The sequence below is a fragment of the Schistocerca piceifrons genome, unplaced genomic scaffold (assembly GCF_021461385.2).
Source record: "Schistocerca piceifrons isolate TAMUIC-IGC-003096 unplaced genomic scaffold, iqSchPice1.1 HiC_scaffold_313, whole genome shotgun sequence".
Lineage (NCBI taxonomy): Eukaryota > Metazoa > Arthropoda > Insecta > Orthoptera > Acrididae > Schistocerca > Schistocerca piceifrons.
The window spans coordinates 43,027-57,668 of NW_025728530.1; the positions used below are offsets into that span (position 1 = coordinate 43,027).

The 14,642-nt window shown below is 54.2% G+C and overlaps 24 non-coding genes across 24 annotated transcripts; all 24 read right to left on the reverse strand.

Moving 5' to 3' along the window:
* Nucleotides 1-431: 431 nt before the first annotated feature.
* Trnah-gug lies at nt 432-503 on the reverse strand. Its single transcript has one exon. It is a non-coding gene; the product is annotated as a tRNA-His (tRNA).
* A 363-nt stretch (nt 504-866) lies between these two features.
* Nucleotides 867-938, reverse strand: Trnae-cuc. Its single transcript has one exon. It is a non-coding gene; the product is annotated as a tRNA-Glu (tRNA).
* Nucleotides 939-1,383: 445 nt separating this feature from the next.
* Nucleotides 1,384-1,465, reverse strand: Trnal-uag. The gene has a single exon. It is a non-coding gene; the product is annotated as a tRNA-Leu (tRNA).
* A 747-nt stretch (nt 1,466-2,212) lies between these two features.
* Trnah-gug lies at nt 2,213-2,284 on the reverse strand. Its single transcript has one exon. It is a non-coding gene; the product is annotated as a tRNA-His (tRNA).
* Nucleotides 2,285-2,658: 374 nt separating this feature from the next.
* Nucleotides 2,659-2,730, reverse strand: Trnae-cuc. Its single transcript has one exon. It is a non-coding gene; the product is annotated as a tRNA-Glu (tRNA).
* A 445-nt stretch (nt 2,731-3,175) lies between these two features.
* Nucleotides 3,176-3,257, reverse strand: Trnal-uag. The gene has a single exon. It is a non-coding gene; the product is annotated as a tRNA-Leu (tRNA).
* A 747-nt stretch (nt 3,258-4,004) lies between these two features.
* On the reverse strand, nt 4,005-4,076 carry Trnah-gug. The gene has a single exon. It is a non-coding gene; the product is annotated as a tRNA-His (tRNA).
* Nucleotides 4,077-4,450: 374 nt separating this feature from the next.
* Nucleotides 4,451-4,522, reverse strand: Trnae-cuc. The gene has a single exon. It is a non-coding gene; the product is annotated as a tRNA-Glu (tRNA).
* Nucleotides 4,523-4,967: 445 nt separating this feature from the next.
* On the reverse strand, nt 4,968-5,049 carry Trnal-uag. Its single transcript has one exon. It is a non-coding gene; the product is annotated as a tRNA-Leu (tRNA).
* Nucleotides 5,050-5,796: 747 nt separating this feature from the next.
* Trnah-gug lies at nt 5,797-5,868 on the reverse strand. The gene has a single exon. It is a non-coding gene; the product is annotated as a tRNA-His (tRNA).
* Nucleotides 5,869-6,242: 374 nt separating this feature from the next.
* Trnae-cuc lies at nt 6,243-6,314 on the reverse strand. The gene has a single exon. It is a non-coding gene; the product is annotated as a tRNA-Glu (tRNA).
* Nucleotides 6,315-6,759: 445 nt separating this feature from the next.
* Trnal-uag lies at nt 6,760-6,841 on the reverse strand. The gene has a single exon. It is a non-coding gene; the product is annotated as a tRNA-Leu (tRNA).
* A 748-nt stretch (nt 6,842-7,589) lies between these two features.
* Trnah-gug lies at nt 7,590-7,661 on the reverse strand. The gene has a single exon. It is a non-coding gene; the product is annotated as a tRNA-His (tRNA).
* A 374-nt stretch (nt 7,662-8,035) lies between these two features.
* Nucleotides 8,036-8,107, reverse strand: Trnae-cuc. The gene has a single exon. It is a non-coding gene; the product is annotated as a tRNA-Glu (tRNA).
* A 445-nt stretch (nt 8,108-8,552) lies between these two features.
* Trnal-uag lies at nt 8,553-8,634 on the reverse strand. Its single transcript has one exon. It is a non-coding gene; the product is annotated as a tRNA-Leu (tRNA).
* Nucleotides 8,635-9,382: 748 nt separating this feature from the next.
* On the reverse strand, nt 9,383-9,454 carry Trnah-gug. The gene has a single exon. It is a non-coding gene; the product is annotated as a tRNA-His (tRNA).
* A 375-nt stretch (nt 9,455-9,829) lies between these two features.
* Nucleotides 9,830-9,901, reverse strand: Trnae-cuc. Its single transcript has one exon. It is a non-coding gene; the product is annotated as a tRNA-Glu (tRNA).
* A 445-nt stretch (nt 9,902-10,346) lies between these two features.
* Trnal-uag lies at nt 10,347-10,428 on the reverse strand. The gene has a single exon. It is a non-coding gene; the product is annotated as a tRNA-Leu (tRNA).
* Nucleotides 10,429-11,175: 747 nt separating this feature from the next.
* Trnah-gug lies at nt 11,176-11,247 on the reverse strand. The gene has a single exon. It is a non-coding gene; the product is annotated as a tRNA-His (tRNA).
* Nucleotides 11,248-11,620: 373 nt separating this feature from the next.
* On the reverse strand, nt 11,621-11,692 carry Trnae-cuc. Its single transcript has one exon. It is a non-coding gene; the product is annotated as a tRNA-Glu (tRNA).
* A 444-nt stretch (nt 11,693-12,136) lies between these two features.
* Trnal-uag lies at nt 12,137-12,218 on the reverse strand. The gene has a single exon. It is a non-coding gene; the product is annotated as a tRNA-Leu (tRNA).
* A 748-nt stretch (nt 12,219-12,966) lies between these two features.
* Nucleotides 12,967-13,038, reverse strand: Trnah-gug. Its single transcript has one exon. It is a non-coding gene; the product is annotated as a tRNA-His (tRNA).
* A 374-nt stretch (nt 13,039-13,412) lies between these two features.
* Nucleotides 13,413-13,484, reverse strand: Trnae-cuc. The gene has a single exon. It is a non-coding gene; the product is annotated as a tRNA-Glu (tRNA).
* Nucleotides 13,485-13,929: 445 nt separating this feature from the next.
* On the reverse strand, nt 13,930-14,011 carry Trnal-uag. Its single transcript has one exon. It is a non-coding gene; the product is annotated as a tRNA-Leu (tRNA).
* Nucleotides 14,012-14,642: the final 631 nt, after the last annotated feature.

Consider the following 14,642-nt stretch of genomic DNA (forward strand, 5'->3'; position numbering starts at 1 on the left):
TATGTGAGCTCAAGGAGGTTACACTTGAAGAAAAAGCGGCAGCTTAACGCGATCACAGCAAAGCCCCCGGCAGCTACGGGATTCGAAACCGCGCCTACAGAGAGTCTGGTGCCTTAAACCAGCGCCTTAAAGCGCTCGGCCACGCTACATGCGCTGCTTGGTGCGCCAGTGTTCCTAGCATTTGTACAAACAGTGCACGCCACAGCTTCCGGTTCTGCTGGGACTGGCTGCTCATCCATCGCACTTCAAACAACTGCCCTTTTCGACTACAGAGAGCAGCGGACGTCTGCGCTCTAGGAGGCGACATTACGTGTTGGGGATGAAGTGGTAGGGCAAACTGCGGCCTGCGGAACACGAGTGAAAAAATCAAGAGAGTACTGTCATTTCGAGTACTCGTCATTGCAACGGCAGCAAGGCAAAACTTTCAAAATTGCCGTGACCAGGATTCGAACCTGGGTTATTGCGGCCACAACGCAATGTCCTAACCACTAGACGATCACGGCCACGGACGCGCCCGCGAAAGCAGCTGCCTGTAATGCAAGTGGCGATACACAGCAGAGCCTAGGCCAAGGTGTACGCCACAGCAGTGTGAGACACGGTCTCCATCACATGTATACGAGCAAATGAACGTGCCTGCGCTGTCAGGACACTAACTACAGTGGTTAGCTGCATTCACCTCCGTGGCAATGTCTTGCAGTCCCCCAAGCCTCTTGACTACAGGTATGTGGCTGGATAACAAGTGGATAGACGCTTCATCTCTCTCGCCGTCAGGTGTTGCCGTGAATCATACTTAACGTAGCTTTCTGCACGCATCAGTCGAGCAAAGTCGAGACAAGTCGCATAAGAGGAGCAACAAAAACGCGCGATTCCGGTACCGGGAATCGAACCCGGGCCTCCTGGGTGAGAGCCAGGTATCCTAGCCACTAGACCACACCGGATAACGACGGCAGTGCTCTTTCCAGCGAACGCAGCAGCCACCCACGGTTAACTGACGACAACTGTAAAAAATCCGCTCTCTCGCGTTATAGAACGGCGTGCCCCGGACGCATTTCGGGGAGACGGACGCCAGCAATGATGAGAGCAAAAGGTGCCTACAAATCCTGTCGTTGCACCACGCACTGTTCTACGGCAATTCACCAAGCAGACGCTCACGCCTTGTTGTGCTGTTTCCTTTGCGGGCAATGAGTGCACCTGCCTTCGACACAGGAAACATTACACGTTTGGCAGGAGTGGGATTGGAACCCACGCCTCCGAAGAGAATGGTGCCTGAAACCAGCGCCTTAGACCGCTCGGCCACGCTACCTACACAACACGCGCGTCACAAGAGCTGCGTCCTACCCCACGAGAACACACCGCAACGGCACAAAAATGAGACGTAAAAAGTGGCAACGGTGGGATTCGAACCCACGCCTCCGAAGAGACTGGTGCCTAAAACCAGCGCCTTAGACCGCTCGGCCACGTTACCGTTGGAGCAGCAGCCGCAAAACGTTTCGTTTGTACTACAAAGATCACTTCGAAATGGAAGTATCTTGGCAATCGCCGTGCCATGTATTTCCACTGCTCTCCCACTGGAAGCGTCTCTTTAGGCCATCCACAGCAAGAAAAAGCCGTGCCCGCCGTATGGTAGCGACGCCACTTGTCTGTAGCTGTCGCAGTTAAGGAGACAGCGTCAAGAGACGTTTTCGTGCCGTGACCAGGTTTCGAACCTGGGCTTTCCGTAACCACTAAAGTATCGTAGCTGTAACTGTCAGGCGGAGCTAGAATGCTCCATGTATCAAACATATGTGAGCTCAAGGAGGTTACACTTGAAGAAAAAGCGGCAGCTTAACGCGATCACAGCAAAGCCCCCGGCAGCTACGGGATTCGAAACCGCGCCTACAGAGAGTCTGGTGCCTTAAACCAGCGCCTTAAAGCGCTCGGCCACGCTACATGCGCTGCTTGGTGCGCCAGTGTTCCTAGCATTTGTACAAACAGTGCACGCCACAGCTTCCGGTTCTGCTGGGACTGGCTGCTCATCCATCGCACTTCAAACAACTGCCCTTTTCGACTACAGAGAGCAGCGGACGTCTGCGCTCTAGGAGGCGACATTACGTGTTGGGGATGAAGTGGTAGGGCAAACTGCGGCCTGCGGAACACGAGTGAAAAAATCAAGAGAGTACTGTCATTTCGAGTACTCGTCATTGCAACGGCAGCAAGGCAAAACTTTCAAAATTGCCGTGACCAGGATTCGAACCTGGGTTATTGCGGCCACAACGCAATGTCCTAACCACTAGACGATCACGGCCACGGACGCGCCCGCGAAAGCAGCTGCCTGTAATGCAAGTGGCGATACACAGCAGAGCCTAGGCCAAGGTGTACGCCACAGCAGTGTGAGACACGGTCTCCATCACATGTATACGAGCAAATGAACGTGCCTGCGCTGTCAGGACACTAACTACAGTGGTTAGCTGCATTCACCTCCGTGGCAATGTCTTGCAGTCCCCCAAGCCTCTTGACTACAGGTATGTGGCTGGATAACAAGTGGATAGACGCTTCATCTCTCTCGCCGTCAGGTGTTGCCGTGAATCATACTTAACGTAGCTTTCTGCACGCGTCAGCGTAGCGTCAGTCGAGCAAAGTCGAGACAAGTCGCATAAGAGGAGCAACAAAAACGCGCGATTCCGGTACCGGGAATCGAACCCGGGCCTCCTGGGTGAGAGCCAGGTATCCTAGCCACTAGACCACACCGGATAACGACGGCAGTGCTCTTTCCAGCGAACGCAGCAGCCACCCACGGTTAACTGACGACAACTGTAAAAAATCCGCTCTCTCGCGTTATAGAACGGCGTGCCCCGGACGCATTTCGGGGAGACGGACGCCAGCAATGATGAGAGCAAAAGGTGCCTACAAATCCTGTCGTTGCACCACGCACTGTTCTACGGCAATTCACCAAGCAGACGCTCACGCCTTGTTGTGCTGTTTCCTTTGCGGGCAATGAGTGCACCTGCCTTCGACACAGGAAACATTACACGTTTGGCAGGAGTGGGATTGGAACCCACGCCTCCGAAGAGAATGGTGCCTGAAACCAGCGCCTTAGACCGCTCGGCCACGCTACCTACACAACACGCGCGTCACAAGAGCTGCGTCCTACCCCACGAGAACACACCGCAACGGCACAAAAATGAGACGTAAAAAGTGGCAACGGTGGGATTCGAACCCACGCCTCCGAAGAGACTGGTGCCTAAAACCAGCGCCTTAGACCGCTCGGCCACGTTACCGTTGGAGCAGCAGCCGCAAAACGTTTCGTTTGTACTACAAAGATCACTTCGAAATGGAAGTATCTTGGCAATCGCCGTGCCATGTATTTCCACTGCTCTCCCACTGGAAGCGTCTCTTTAGGCCATCCACAGCAAGAAAAAGCCGTGCCCGCCGTATGGTAGCGACGCCACTTGTCTGTAGCTGTCGCAGTTAAGGAGACAGCGTCAAGAGACGTTTTCGTGCCGTGACCAGGTTTCGAACCTGGGCTTTCCGTAACCACTAAAGTATCGTAGCTGTAACTGTCAGGCGGAGCTAGAATGCTCCATGTATCAAACATATGTGAGCTCAAGGAGGTTACACTTGAAGAAAAAGCGGCAGCTTAACGCGATCACAGCAAAGCCCCCGGCAGCTACGGGATTCGAAACCGCGCCTACAGAGAGTCTGGTGCCTTAAACCAGCGCCTTAAAGCGCTCGGCCACGCTACATGCGCTGCTTGGTGCGCCAGTGTTCCTAGCATTTGTACAAACAGTGCACGCCACAGCTTCCGGTTCTGCTGGGACTGGCTGCTCATCCATCGCACTTCAAACAACTGCCCTTTTCGACTACAGAGAGCAGCGGACGTCTGCGCTCTAGGAGGCGACATTACGTGTTGGGGATGAAGTGGTAGGGCAAACTGCGGCCTGCGGAACACGAGTGAAAAAATCAAGAGAGTACTGTCATTTCGAGTACTCGTCATTGCAACGGCAGCAAGGCAAAACTTTCAAAATTGCCGTGACCAGGATTCGAACCTGGGTTATTGCGGCCACAACGCAATGTCCTAACCACTAGACGATCACGGCCACGGACGCGCCCGCGAAAGCAGCTGCCTGTAATGCAAGTGGCGATACACAGCAGAGCCTAGGCCAAGGTGTACGCCACAGCAGTGTGAGACACGGTCTCCATCACATGTATACGAGCAAATGAACGTGCCTGCGCTGTCAGGACACTAACTACAGTGGTTAGCTGCATTCACCTCCGTGGCAATGTCTTGCAGTCCCCCAAGCCTCTTGACTACAGGTATGTGGCTGGATAACAAGTGGATAGACGCTTCATCTCTCTCGCCGTCAGGTGTTGCCGTGAATCATACTTAACGTAGCTTTCTGCACGCGTCAGCGTAGCGTCAGTCGAGCAAAGTCGAGACAAGTCGCATAAGAGGAGCAACAAAAACGCGCGATTCCGGTACCGGGAATCGAACCCGGGCCTCCTGGGTGAGAGCCAGGTATCCTAGCCACTAGACCACACCGGATAACGACGGCAGTGCTCTTTCCAGCGAACGCAGCAGCCACCCACGGTTAACTGACGACAACTGTAAAAAATCCGCTCTCTCGCGTTATAGAACGGCGTGCCCCGGACGCATTTCGGGGAGACGGACGCCAGCAATGATGAGAGCAAAAGGTGCCTACAAATCCTGTCGTTGCACCACGCACTGTTCTACGGCAATTCACCAAGCAGACGCTCACGCCTTGTTGTGCTGTTTCCTTTGCGGGCAATGAGTGCACCTGCCTTCGACACAGGAAACATTACACGTTTGGCAGGAGTGGGATTGGAACCCACGCCTCCGAAGAGAATGGTGCCTGAAACCAGCGCCTTAGACCGCTCGGCCACGCTACCTACACAACACGCGCGTCACAAGAGCTGCGTCCTACCCCACGAGAACACACCGCAACGGCACAAAAATGAGACGTAAAAAGTGGCAACGGTGGGATTCGAACCCACGCCTCCGAAGAGACTGGTGCCTAAAACCAGCGCCTTAGACCGCTCGGCCACGTTACCGTTGGAGCAGCAGCCGCAAAACGTTTCGTTTGTACTACAAAGATCACTTCGAAATGGAAGTATCTTGGCAATCGCCGTGCCATGTATTTCCACTGCTCTCCCACTGGAAGCGTCTCTTTAGGCCATCCACAGCAAGAAAAAGCCGTGCCCGCCGTATGGTAGCGACGCCACTTGTCTGTAGCTGTCGCAGTTAAGGAGACAGCGTCAAGAGACGTTTTCGTGCCGTGACCAGGTTTCGAACCTGGGCTTTCCGTAACCACTAAAGTATCGTAGCTGTAACTGTCAGGCGGAGCTAGAATGCTCCATGTATCAAACATATGTGAGCTCAAGGAGGTTACACTTGAAGAAAAAGCGGCAGCTTAACGCGATCACAGCAAAGCCCCCGGCAGCTACGGGATTCGAAACCGCGCCTACAGAGAGTCTGGTGCCTTAAACCAGCGCCTTAAAGCGCTCGGCCACGCTACATGCGCTGCTTGGTGCGCCAGTGTTCCTAGCATTTGTACAAACAGTGCACGCCACAGCTTCCGGTTCTGCTGGGACTGGCTGCTCATCCATCGCACTTCAAACAACTGCCCTTTTCGACTACAGAGAGCAGCGGACGTCTGCGCTCTAGGAGGCGACATTACGTGTTGGGGATGAAGTGGTAGGGCAAACTGCGGCCTGCGGAACACGAGTGAAAAAATCAAGAGAGTACTGTCATTTCGAGTACTCGTCATTGCAACGGCAGCAAGGCAAAACTTTCAAAATTGCCGTGACCAGGATTCGAACCTGGGTTATTGCGGCCACAACGCAATGTCCTAACCACTAGACGATCACGGCCACGGACGCGCCCGCGAAAGCAGCTGCCTGTAATGCAAGTGGCGATACACAGCAGAGCCTAGGCCAAGGTGTACGCCACAGCAGTGTGAGACACGGTCTCCATCACATGTATACGAGCAAATGAACGTGCCTGCGCTGTCAGGACACTAACTACAGTGGTTAGCTGCATTCACCTCCGTGGCAATGTCTTGCAGTCCCCCAAGCCTCTTGACTACAGGTATGTGGCTGGATAACAAGTGGATAGACGCTTCATCTCTCTCGCCGTCAGGTGTTGCCGTGAATCATACTTAACGTAGCTTTCTGCACGCGTCAGCGTAGCGTCAGTCGAGCAAAGTCGAGACAAGTCGCATAAGAGGAGCAACAAAAACGCGCGATTCCGGTACCGGGAATCGAACCCGGGCCTCCTGGGTGAGAGCCAGGTATCCTAGCCACTAGACCACACCGGATAACGACGGCAGTGCTCTTTCCAGCGAACGCAGCAGCCACCCACGGTTAACTGACGACAACTGTAAAAAATCCGCTCTCTCGCGTTATAGAACGGCGTGCCCCGGACGCATTTCGGGGAGACGGACGCCAGCAATGATGAGAGCAAAAGGTGCCTACAAATCCTGTCGTTGCACCACGCACTGTTCTACGGCAATTCACCAAGCAGACGCTCACGCCTTGTTGTGCTGTTTCCTTTGCGGGCAATGAGTGCACCTGCCTTCGACACAGGAAACATTACACGTTTGGCAGGAGTGGGATTGGAACCCACGCCTCCGAAGAGAATGGTGCCTGAAACCAGCGCCTTAGACCGCTCGGCCACGCTACCTACACAACACGCGCGTCACAAGAGCTGCGTCCTACCCCACGAGAACACACCGCAACGGCACAAAAATGAGACGTAAAAAGTGGCAACGGTGGGATTCGAACCCACGCCTCCGAAGAGACTGGTGCCTAAAACCAGCGCCTTAGACCGCTCGGCCACGTTACCGTTGGAGCAGCAGCCGCAAAACGTTTCGTTTGTACTACAAAGATCACTTCGAAATGGAAGTATCTTGGCAATCGCCGTGCCATGTATTTCCACTGCTCTCCCCACTGGAAGCGTCTCTTTAGGCCATCCACAGCAAGAAAAAGCCGTGCCCGCCGTATGGTAGCGACGCCACTTGTCTGTAGCTGTCGCAGTTAAGGAGACAGCGTCAAGAGACGTTTTCGTGCCGTGACCAGGTTTCGAACCTGGGCTTTCCGTAACCACTAAAGTATCGTAGCTGTAACTGTCAGGCGGAGCTAGAATGCTCCATGTATCAAACATATGTGAGCTCAAGGAGGTTACACTTGAAGAAAAAGCGGCAGCTTAACGCGATCACAGCAAAGCCCCCGGCAGCTACGGGATTCGAAACCGCGCCTACAGAGAGTCTGGTGCCTTAAACCAGCGCCTTAAAGCGCTCGGCCACGCTACATGCGCTGCTTGGTGCGCCAGTGTTCCTAGCATTTGTACAAACAGTGCACGCCACAGCTTCCGGTTCTGCTGGGACTGGCTGCTCATCCATCGCACTTCAAACAACTGCCCTTTTCGACTACAGAGAGCAGCGGACGTCTGCGCTCTAGGAGGCGACATTACGTGTTGGGGATGAAGTGGTAGGGCAAACTGCGGCCTGCGGAACACGAGTGAAAAAATCAAGAGAGTACTGTCATTTCGAGTACTCGTCATTGCAACGGCAGCAAGGCAAAACTTTCAAAATTGCCGTGACTAGGATTCGAACCTGGGTTATTGCGGCCACAACGCAATGTCCTAACCACTAGACGATCACGGCCACGGACGCGCCCGCGAAAGCAGCTGCCTGTAATGCAAGTGGCGATACACAGCAGAGCCTAGGCCAAGGTGTACGCCACAGCAGTGTGAGACACGGTCTCCATCACATGTATACGAGCAAATGAACGTGCCTGCGCTGTCAGGACACTAACTACAGTGGTTAGCTGCATTCACCTCCGTGGCAATGTCTTGCAGTCCCCCAAGCCTCTTGACTACAGGTATGTGGCTGGATAACAAGTGGATAGACGCTTCATCTCTCTCGCCGTCAGGTGTTGCCGTGAATCATACTTAACGTAGCTTTCTGCACGCGTCAGCGTAGCGTCAGTCGAGCAAAGTCGAGACAAGTCGCATAAGAGGAGCAACAAAAACGCGCGATTCCGGTACCGGGAATCGAACCCGGGCCTCCTGGGTGAGAGCCAGGTATCCTAGCCACTAGACCACACCGGATAACGACGGCAGTGCTCTTTCCAGCGAACGCAGCAGCCACCCACGGTTAACTGACGACAACTGTAAAAAATCCGCTCTCTCGCGTTATAGAACGGCGTGCCCCGGACGCATTTCGGGGAGACGGACGCCAGCAATGATGAGAGCAAAAGGTGCCTACAAATCCTGTCGTTGCACCACGCACTGTTCTACGGCAATTCACCAAGCAGACGCTCACGCCTTGTTGTGCTGTTTCCTTTGCGGGCAATGAGTGCACCTGCCTTCGACACAGGAAACATTACACGTTTGGCAGGAGTGGGATTGGAACCCACGCCTCCGAAGAGAATGGTGCCTGAAACCAGCGCCTTAGACCGCTCGGCCACGCTACCTACACAACACGCGCGTCACAAGAGCTGCGTCCTACCCCACGAGAACACACCGCAACGGCACAAAAATGAGACGTAAAAAGTGGCAACGGTGGGATTCGAACCCACGCCTCCGAAGAGACTGGTGCCTAAAACCAGCGCCTTAGACCGCTCGGCCACGTTACCGTTGGAGCAGCAGCCGCAAAACGTTTCGTTTGTACTACAAAGATCACTTCGAAATGGAAGTATCTTGGCAATCGCCGTGCCATGTATTTCCACTGCTCTCCCACTGGAAGCGTCTCTTTAGGCCATCCACAGCAAGAAAAAGCCGTGCCCGCCGTATGGTAGCGACGCCACTTGTCTGTAGCTGTCGCAGTTAAGGAGACAGCGTCAAGAGACGTTTTCGTGCCGTGACCAGGTTTCGAACCTGGGCTTTCCGTAACCACTAAAGTATCGTAGCTGTAACTGTCAGGCGGAGCTAGAATGCTCCATGTATCAAACATATGTGAGCTCAAGGAGGTTACACTTGAAGAAAAAGCGGCAGCTTAACGCGATCACAGCAAAGCCCCCGGCAGCTTACGGGATTCGAAACCGCGCCTACAGAGAGTCTGGTGCCTTAAACCAGCGCCTTAAAGCGCTCGGCCACGCTACATGCGCTGCTTGGTGCGCCAGTGTTCCTAGCATTTGTACAAACAGTGCACGCCACAGCTTCCGGTTCTGCTGGGACTGGCTGCTCATCCATCGCACTTCAAACAACTGCCCTTTTCGACTACAGAGAGCAGCGGACGTCTGCGCTCTAGGAGGCGACATTACGTGTTGGGGATGAAGTGGTAGGGCAAACTGCGGCCTGCGGAACACGAGTGAAAAAATCAAGAGAGTACTGTCATTTCGAGTACTCGTCATTGCAACGGCAGCAAGGCAAAACTTTCAAAATTGCCGTGACCAGGATTCGAACCTGGGTTATTGCGGCCACAACGCAATGTCCTAACCACTAGACGATCACGGCCACGGACGCGCCCGCGAAAGCAGCTGCCTGTAATGCAAGTGGCGATACACAGCAGAGCCTAGGCCAAGGTGTACGCCACAGCAGTGTGAGACACGGTCTCCATCACATGTATACGAGCAAATGAACGTGCCTGCGCTGTCAGGACACTAACTACAGTGGTTAGCTGCATTCACCTCCGTGGCAATGTCTTGCAGTCCCCCCAAGCCTCTTGACTACAGGTATGTGGCTGGATAACAAGTGGATAGACGCTTCATCTCTCTCGCCGTCAGGTGTTGCCGTGAATCATACTTAACGTAGCTTTCTGCACGCGTCAGCGTAGCGTCAGTCGAGCAAAGTCGAGACAAGTCGCATAAGAGGAGCAACAAAAACGCGCGATTCCGGTACCGGGAATCGAACCCGGGCCTCCTGGGTGAGAGCCAGGTATCCTAGCCACTAGACCACACCGGATAACGACGGCAGTGCTCTTTCCAGCGAACGCAGCAGCCACCCACGGTTAACTGACGACAACTGTAAAAAATCCGCTCTCTCGCGTTATAGAACGGCGTGCCCCGGACGCATTTCGGGGAGACGGACGCCAGCAATGATGAGAGCAAAAGGTGCCTACAAATCCTGTCGTTGCACCACGCACTGTTCTACGGCAATTCACCAAGCAGACGCTCACGCCTTGTTGTGCTGTTTCCTTTGCGGGCAATGAGTGCACCTGCCTTCGACACAGGAAACATTACACGTTTGGCAGGAGTGGGATTGGAACCCACGCCTCCGAAGAGAATGGTGCCTGAAACCAGCGCCTTAGACCGCTCGGCCACGCTACCTACACAACACGCGCGTCACAAGAGCTGCGTCCTACCCCACGAGAACACACCGCAACGGCACAAAAATGAGACGTAAAAAGTGGCAACGGTGGGATTCGAACCCACGCCTCCGAAGAGACTGGTGCCTAAAACCAGCGCCTTAGACCGCTCGGCCACGTTACCGTTGGAGCAGCAGCCGCAAAACGTTTCGTTTGTACTACAAAGATCACTTCGAAATGGAAGTATCTTGGCAATCGCCGTGCCATGTATTTCCACTGCTCTCCCACTGGAAGCGTCTCTTTAGGCCATCCACAGCAAGAAAAAGCCGTGCCCGCCGTATGGTAGCGACGCCACTTGTCTGTAGCTGTCGCAGTTAAGGAGACAGCGTCAAGAGACGTTTTCGTGCCGTGACCAGGTTTCGAACCTGGGCTTTCCGTAACCACTAAAGTATCGTAGCTGTAACTGTCAGGCGGAGCTAGAATGCTCCATGTATCAAACATATGTGAGCTCAAGGAGGTTACACTTGAAGAAAAAGCGGCAGCTTAACGCGATCACAGCAAAGCCCCCGGCAGCTACGGGATTCGAAACCGCGCCTACAGAGAGTCTGGTGCCTTAAACCAGCGCCTTAAAGCGCTCGGCCACGCTACATGCGCTGCTTGGTGCGCCAGTGTTCCTAGCATTTGTACAAACAGTGCACGCCACAGCTTCCGGTTCTGCTGGGACTGGCTGCTCATCCATCGCACTTCAAACAACTGCCCTTTTCGACTACAGAGAGCAGCGGACGTCTGCGCTCTAGGAGGCGACATTACGTGTTGGGGATGAAGTGGTAGGGCAAACTGCGGCCTGCGGAACACGAGTGAAAAAATCAAGAGAGTACTGTCATTTCGAGTACTCGTCATTGCAACGGCAGCAAGGCAAAACTTTCAAAATTGCCGTGACCAGGATTCGAACCTGGGTTATTGCGGCCACAACGCAATGTCCTAACCACTAGACGATCACGGCCACGGACGCGCCCGCGAAAGCAGCTGCCTGTAATGCAAGTGGCGATACACAGCAGAGCCTAGGCCAAGGTGTACGCCACAGCAGTGTGAGACACGGTCTCCATCACATGTATACGAGCAAATGAACGTGCCTGCGCTGTCAGGACACTAACTACAGTGGTTAGCTGCATTCACCTCCGTGGCAATGTCTTGCAGTCCCCCAAGCCTCTTGACTACAGGTATGTGGCTGGATAACAAGTGGATAGACGCTTCATCTCTCTCGCCGTCAGGTGTTGCCGTGAATCATACTTAACGTAGCTTTCTGCACGCGTCAGCGTAGCGTCAGTCGAGCAAAGTCGAGACAAGTCGCATAAGAGGAGCAACAAAACGCGCGATTCCGGTACCGGGAATCGAACCCGGGCCTCCTGGGTGAGAGCCAGGTATCCTAGCCACTAGACCACACCGGATAACGACGGCAGTGCTCTTTCCAGCGAACGCAGCAGCCACCCACGGTTAACTGACGACAACTGTAAAAAATCCGCTCTCTCGCGTTATAGAACGGCGTGCCCCGGACGCATTTCGGGGAGACGGACGCCAGCAATGATGAGAGCAAAAGGTGCCTACAAATCCTGTCGTTGCACCACGCACTGTTCTACGGCAATTCACCAAGCAGACGCTCACGCCTTGTTGTGCTGTTTCCTTTGCGGGCAATGAGTGCACCTGCCTTCGACACAGGAAACATTACACGTTTGGCAGGAGTGGGATTGGAACCCACGCCTCCGAAGAGAATGGTGCCTGAAACCAGCGCCTTAGACCGCTCGGCCACGCTACCTACACAACACGCGCGTCACAAGAGCTGCGTCCTACCCCACGAGAACACACCGCAACGGCACAAAATGAGACGTAAAAAGTGGCAACGGTGGGATTCGAACCCACGCCTCCGAAGAGACTGGTGCCTAAAACCAGCGCCTTAGACCGCTCGGCCACGTTACCGTTGGAGCAGCAGCCGCAAAAACGTTTCGTTTGTACTACAAAGATCACTTCGAAATGGAAGTATCTTGGCAATCGCCGTGCCATGTATTTCCACTGCTCTCCCACTGGAAGCGTCTCTTTAGGCCATCCACAGCAAGAAAAAGCCGTGCCCGCCGTATGGTAGCGACGCCACTTGTCTGTAGCTGTCGCAGTTAAGGAGACAGCGTCAAGAGACGTTTTCGTGCCGTGACCAGGTTTCGAACCTGGGCTTTCCGTAACCACTAAAGTATCGTAGCTGTAACTGTCAGGCGGAGCTAGAATGCTCCATGTATCAAACATATGTGAGCTCAAGGAGGTTACACTTGAAGAAAAAGCGGCAGCTTAACGCGATCACAGCAAAGCCCCCGGCAGCTACGGGATTCGAAACCGCGCCTACAGAGAGTCTGGTGCCTTAAACCAGCGCCTTAAAGCGCTCGGCCACGCTACATGCGCTGCTTGGTGCGCCAGTGTTCCTAGCATTTGTACAAACAGTGCACGCCACAGCTTCCGGTTCTGCTGGGACTGGCTGCTCATCCATCGCACTTCAAACAACTGCCCTTTTCGACTACAGAGAGCAGCGGACGTCTGCGCTCTAGGAGGCGACATTACGTGTTGGGGATGAAGTGGTAGGGCAAACTGCGGCCTGCGGAACACGAGTGAAAAAATCAAGAGAGTACTGTCATTTCGAGTACTCGTCATTGCAACGGCAGCAAGGCAAAACTTTCAAAATTGCCGTGACCAGGATTCGAACCTGGGTTATTGCGGCCACAACGCAATGTCCTAACCACTAGACGATCACGGCCACGGACGCGCCCGCGAAAGCAGCTGCCTGTAATGCAAGTGGCGATACACAGCAGAGCCTAGGCCAAGGTGTACGCCACAGCAGTGTGAGACACGGTCTCCATCACATGTATACGAGCAAATGAACGTGCCTGCGCTGTCAGGACACTAACTACAGTGGTTAGCTGCATTCACCTCCGTGGCAATGTCTTGCAGTCCCCCAAGCCTCTTGACTACAGGTATGTGGCTGGATAACAAGTGGATAGACGCTTCATCTCTCTCGCCGTCAGGTGTTGCCGTGAATCATACTTAACGTAGCTTTCTGCACGCGTCAGCGTAGCGTCAGTCGAGCAAAGTCGAGACAAGTCGCATAAGAGGAGCAACAAAAACGCGCGATTCCGGTACCGGGAATCGAACCCGGGCCTCCTGGGTGAGAGCCAGGTATCCTAGCCACTAGACCACACCGGATAACGACGGCAGTGCTCTTTCCAGCGAACGCAGCAGCCACCCACGGTTAACTGACGACAACTGTAAAAAATCCGCTCTCTCGCGTTATAGAACGGCGTGCCCCGGACGCATTTCGGGGAGACGGACGCCAGCAATGATGAGAGCAAAAGGTGCCTACAAATCCTGTCGTTGCACCACGCACTGTTCTACGGCAATTCACCAAGCAGACGCTCACGCCTTGTTGTGCTGTTTCCTTTGCGGGCAATGAGTGCACCTGCCTTCGACACAGGAAACATTACACGTTTGGCAGGAGTGGGATTGGAACCCACGCCTCCGAAGAGAATGGTGCCTGAAACCAGCGCCTTAGACCGCTCGGCCACGCTACCTACACAACACGCGCGTCACAAGAGCTGCGTCCTACCCCACGAGAACACACCGCAACGGCACAAAAATGAGACGTAAAAAGTGGCAACGGTGGGATTCGAACCCACGCCTCCGAAGAGACTGGTGCCTAAAACCAGCGCCTTAGACCGCTCGGCCACGTTACCGTTGGAGCAGCAGCCGCAAAACGTTTCGTTTGTACTACAAAGATCACTTCGAAATGGAAGTATCTTGGCAATCGCCGTGCCATGTATTTCCACTGCTCTCCCACTGGAAGCGTCTCTTTAGGCCATCCACAGCAAGAAAAAGCCGTGCCCGCCGTATGGTAGCGACGCCACTTGTCTGTAGCTGTCGCAGTTAAGGAGACAGCGTCAAGAGACGTTTTCGTGCCGTGACCAGGTTTCGAACCTGGGCTTTCCGTAACCACTAAAGTATCGTAGCTGTAACTGTCAGGCGGAGCTAGAATGCTCCATGTATCAAACATATGTGAGCTCAAGGAGGTTACACTTGAAGAAAAAGCGGCAGCTTAACGCGATCACAGCAAAGCCCCCGGCAGCTACGGGATTCGAAACCGCGCCTACAGAGAGTCTGGTGCCTTAAACCAGCGCCTTAAAGCGCTCGGCCACGCTACATGCGCTGCTTGGTGCGCCAGTGTTCCTAGCATTTGTACAAACAGTGCACGCCACAGCTTCCGGTTCTGCTGGGACTGGCTGCTCATCCATCGCACTTCAAACAACTGCCCTTTTCGACTACAGAGAGCAGCGGACGTCTGCGCTCTAGGAGGCGACATTACGTGTT